Here is a 5,963-nt window from a genome sequence, read left to right as displayed (position 1 = left end):
GCTACCGATCGAGGTTTCCCTTTTCTTTTCTGCCACGGCCGCGGAATTCTCCTCTCTCCCTCGCCCGATACGATACCCACAATGGCGGTTACGTCATACACCGTTAGCGACCATGCACAACAATACCATAATAAACCCGGGATTGTCCCTCTCACGCATCAACGAATCGCGTTCATTTTTTTTTTCTTCTTCTCTATCTCTCTCGCTCGATCCCTGTTACCGGACACGCACTGATTCCGTTTTTTCTCTCCGCTGCAGCAGATCCCGTCGCGACGATTTCCATCCGCGAGCACCACACGACGACAAAATCCCACCGCGGCGAAAGAAACGCGCGGAAAGTTCTTCTTCCGGAGAACGAGCACGCGCCGCCATATCGGGAGAAAGCATTTTATTTGCCACACAATCGTTCCGTCGATATTAACGAAGGGGACGAATGCTCTTTGTAGCAGTGGAGCGTCTATACATTCTACTTAACTAATAATCCTGCAACATCAATTGAAAGAAAAGTCAAGGGACCTGCCCCCTCCCCCAGAAAAAAATTCTGATTACGCTTAGTTTCTTCTGGCAAGTTATCGAATTGAAATAGATTAGACTGGCACTCGTTAAAGTCGATCAGACTAGCAGTATAAGTACCAACGATAGATGTAAGTAGTTTCCGGCCTCTTGAGAGTAAAGGTATTTAAAACTAAATGTGAAAAAGTGGTAACACACCAGGGGTACATCGAACATCTGGCTAATTAAACCAAAGTCACGCGAAACCATAGTGACAGTCGGTTCTCCAGGAACAACATCAAGGGGGACAACCGCTCCCGGAAGTTGTCGTTGTTGAACAGGGGCCTTTATACGGGCGGACAGTGTTCATTCGCATATCATAGCTATTCGTGAGGCTCTGTGGAAGAAACGGGCTCGATCGATTCGTGTGTCCCACGCTCGACGTTACCTGTAAGTGCTTACAAACACATCGTCGCTCTAGTTCTTAATTGTTCTATCTCCATTAGTTTCTAAACTGAGAAAATTGAGTTCAAAGTTTCCAAAGTTCAATATTATAGATGCAATGACGTAGTAAAATAATCAAACATACTGTAATATCATCTATTGGATAGTCATTTATCACAATATTTAACCAAATTTTATGTTATTGTCAATATAAATTTTTAATTGTTATTATTATACAGAGATACAACCATTAAAAAAAAACTTTCAAAGTTTCGAAGTTAAGACTTACAATATTTTTTGTTTTCGAGGTTGAATTTTCTTTATATTATGGTGAATTTGTATTCGTCGGACCAATGAGACGCACATAAATTGACTAACTAAATTTTGTTTGAAAAATGAAATTAGAACAGTTAAGAACTCAAACGACGACTTGTAAATTGCATCGATACAGACGGTTCCTAAAATTTTCTTTTTTAACTACCTGTAGTTTTCGTAATTACGGGCTTTCATCGCGCGTAAATAAACCGGCAGGCGATGCATTTTAATCGCGACGGTTGATTGCGCAACGCTCGAAAGAGGAAATCGTAACGATCGCCCGTAAAACGCGACACTTCCAATTACGGGTCGGTGGTCGTTGGGTTTTCATTCATCGGGCCCGAGCGCGTGACCAACGTTTGCGCGCGCAAATCGTCGATTTCAGTGAGAAGCAGTAGCCCGATGAATATTTTCTGCGTTTTAAGCAGGACTTGAAACGGTTCCGAAAATAACTGTTTCAAACTCTTATATAAAAGTTCCGATTGAAAGAGTTATGAAGAACCTTTATTCTGAATAACCGTTACGAAGAACCTAAATTTCAGGCTATGTAAGTTTCAGTTACGGTTTCTATATCAACTCCTCTATCAGTATTGTTTAGATTCTATATCAGTTTTATAACAGTTATTTTTTAGGTTCTATATCAGTTCCGAATAGAATACATTCAGAACCTAAACCGAAATCATAACAGTTTTCAAGCCCTGGTTTTAAGTCTCGTTTCGCTCCACCTTCGGCCAAACCCGCAGCGATCGAAACGTGACAAAGCGAGCACGAATCGTCGACACGTAAAAAAACAATCGAGTGATATTGCTACATAGGCACAAGGAAAATTGGGCGACAGACCGTCGTAGCATGTGAAAATTATTTACTGCACATTCCACGTATCGTTTATCATTCGATAACGCCCGCTTGAATACCCCGGTGTGTCCTCATTCCGGCCCACCTTCTCCTAGGTATTTACGCTCTCGATGCGCGCACACGCACAGAGGGACACCTGTGTGGCTGAACACAGACGCGTAACTCCGTATCGTCGGTTAAAGAAACCGTCGAAACTTTATCGAGGTGAATCGAAGAGTGCGTGGATTTCGTGCTGCGCCTAGTTTTCTAACAGGTTAACGGCATTATTGTTCGAGAAAGGAAACAAGGTGTGTTCCCGGCGTTTGCGACAGTTTGTCTTGTTACTTAACCCGCGAAAGTACCGGTGAAATAGCAGACATTCCATTGAACAGGTCGCGGCGATCGAGGATCGGTTCGAATCGGACGTAGAGATTCGAGTTATTCCTGGTTCTATCCCGTGCACGGGAGAACCAGTTCCAGGTGGATCAAGATTTGTCAAACACGTGTACCATGTATCCCGGAACAGAAACTAAATCCTCCACCAATGAATCCCTGTCTGAGAACATCCTATAGCGAAGCAAAAGACGAGTTCGGTCGACGAAGAAGATTTAAAAACGTGTCAAATATGTCAGCAGGTCCCTTTTTCGATGAATCTCGGTACCGATATGAGTACTCACGTCCTCATACTCCTGCGTGCAGCATGGTCCACGAGATACCTCGACGCTCCTCACCGGACATCTCTTTCACTCCACACACCGAATCTCCCGTTCTTTCCGTTCCCAGTCCAGGATCTACGTGTAATCCCACGGTCCACACGACACTACTTACTTTCTATAGCCAGACGACGGTGTTGTGCTCCACCTAAGGGATACCACACGACACTCCCGTAAAATCGCGCACGATGTCACGGACGGGATCTCCTCCTCTCTCTGTTCCGGGGACACACGGCCGCACCGAGCATCGAAGTCACCAGGGTCTCCGAGAGGATCACCGGGAACGGAGGACCGACACTGCGCAGGAGTAACACTCCTCGTGGCACCGTGTCAGGTGAACGGATAATATTGTTCTGGGAACAGATATATATCCACCTGTCCAGGTATATTCTCCGTGCTCTCGTATGTCGACTCGAACGTAGCCAGTGGCCCCACGACGATCCCGACGCTGTTCGAACGCGCGCGCACGCGTTGATACACACCGAGAGAGACACGAATGACGTCTCTCCGCTACTCCTCGACCTTCGCCGTGTCCCAACGCGTTTTCTGGCACCGTTTTTTTCGTCTGTCCCTCGCCGCCTGGAATGAGGTCTCGTACACACCAACCGAGGGCGACCACGCGACTGCTCGAGAGCAACCTGAATATCGCCACCTGCTTCCTTCGACGTTCCAGGAAGGTCTGAGGTGAGAGGGACGGCCATTTTGAGGGGACCGTGCTGGCTCTCAGGTGGCGCTATGGTTGGAGAACCGTGGGCACTCGACGGTACGGGGTCCGTGGGTATTACTCTTTTACGTGCGCTCACCTGGATAGCTTCTGTCCGTCTTTCTCACCTGCACCGATGGTAGCGCGTTTTGTTGAACGATTTAATGGAAATTTTCTTGGATAAACGAGTTTTCGATCGACGATTATGGTAGGAATGACGTGTGTAGGTTAGAGAGACATTGGTGGATCGTAGGATTGTTTCAGGCCTCGACAGTTTCTCTCGGGCTCGTTGGAACGTGGTCCCGATTCACTACTTTCATTCGAGCAGCTGATCGATACGTGATGGGAAAAAAGAAAGCTGGAACTGCGAGTGGATACCCGTGATTGGTGGGCACCGTTTTAGGATATCCCTACGCGTGATCATATATAAAGAATACGTGAAAAGAAACTTTGTATGCTCAAGAACATGATGCAATATAACCGTATTCCAATATTCAATTCATACACATCAGGCAAAATAAGTCCAAAAAATTTGGAGAATACGGGTACTCGTATCTTTCTTCTGTGATGGCTTTTTATTCTTACTACTTTTCTTAATCTGCTTACACTATAATTTATTTTGTATAAAATAATGGTAGTCGGATGCTTCCCAGGAAAAAACCAGCGCATTATGCGGACTATTTAAAGACCACATCATGTTGTCCGGTAAAACTCATGTGTACACCTTAACTGTGTCATCAAAAAATTAATTGTGTTTACTTTGTATAAAATAAAACGAACAAAATTATGCTCCATACATACGAGTGAAAATAAAGTGTGTCTGGCTACGTACAGCCTTTTCCCCTGTGGAAGTCGATGTGTTAATATGTTTGCACCACCCCCCTAGCTGGTTCCGCCCATGATTCCAATAAAATTGTGCCCAATCTGCCGTCAACCTGCTCATCGTTGTTTTCACTCGTATCGTACCGAAGGATATCAGTCTTCGATATCTCGAATCAGATCATTTTGCCCGTCAGAGATCATAACTACTTTTTCCGTCTGAATGAAAAGCAGGTTGCCTAAGTAACGGCGATACTATGAATTATTTAAATGAATTGTTTAGTATACACGGAACGTTAACTGTGCGCGGCCTCTAGCGTTTCTCGTGTCTGCATTCCTGACCCAGCGACGATGTATGGTATTCTCGATTTAGTAAATCGCGGTGACGGCGACGGTACAGGCGCGCAGCTCCACCGTTCCTTCTGGAAAAGAGAAAAATTGCGGTAATGGCCAGAGAAGCGAGAAGTTTTCGCGTGTGAGCCGGCATACGAACGGCCCACGCGAATGTTTCTGCGCCCACGTGGGAAGCGAGTTGTGTGCGATGATGCAACGTGGATATAATACAGATGCAAATATCCATATATATGTATATGTAATATATGTATATGTCGGTAACAGTTCGCATATAATTACACGCTCAACTGTATTTAAGTTTTACGACTGCACAACTTCCAGCCTGAACGGCTCACCATTCTGGCAACTGACTTTTTCCTGCTTCCTTTCTTCGCCATTAAAGGAATTCCGTTCGTGTCCGATTAGAACAGAGTTCTTACTTTCGTTAAACATGTGTCGTTACGTTCGGGCGTTGCACGGGTGACTGACAGGACAGGCAAATTGTTTGCCAGAAGTAAATTTGTGACGAAGATCAGCCTAGAGCTCGTATTTTTTAATATTTCACACTTCTCGGTAATAATGTATAAAGAATGGTCGTAAATCATTTAAACGGAAGTTAGGCTTTTTATTAACAGCTATTTATCATCCACCGATAATTATCAACGAAACGATGATAGGCGGACCGAATAGACGCCACGAATCGGCTGTGAATAGAGACGCCCAAGACGGCCAAACGAGGTCGATGATGGCCCATTACATAACTCACTGGAGGGCCCTCGAATATCGAAATACCGTCATCGATAATAATAGAAATCGCATAATCAATCCCCCGACGAATCATCGACCAAAAATCGCACCCAGGCTATCCTACAAAAATCAATAAAACAAGAAAGTAAAACAAATAAACTTGAACCGAAATATAGAAATTCCTTCCAACAAATTCTCCACCGTTCTACTAAAAGCTTGCGATGAAACTCGGTATACGCGACGGAGAACACGTCGAACTTCCTCGAAACAAGATCAAGACGCCTTAAGCCTCGTTGCTTGGGCCGCGAGAGGAAGTAAAAAGGTACAGGTGACGACGAACAATATCGTTCCGTTCAAAAGACAAGAGGCTCTCGGTCGTCGTCGTCTAGTGCCAGAGAGCTCTAACCGCGTTAGGCGGTCCGCGTCGCGATATATTTACGCGAACGGGGAGACTTCGGTGTAAAACGGTGTGGCATCGGTCCAGCAGCCACCGTACGGAAATAGATTCTCGTCTGTGGCAATGCAACACACCAGCCCCCTTGTAGACGAGCGCCGCGGACGAG

The sequence above is a fragment of the Dufourea novaeangliae genome, unplaced genomic scaffold, assembly GCF_001272555.1.
Source record: "Dufourea novaeangliae isolate 0120121106 unplaced genomic scaffold, ASM127255v1 scaffold6, whole genome shotgun sequence".
Lineage (NCBI taxonomy): Eukaryota > Metazoa > Arthropoda > Insecta > Hymenoptera > Halictidae > Dufourea > Dufourea novaeangliae.
Note: the sequence above shows the minus strand (reverse complement) of the source record.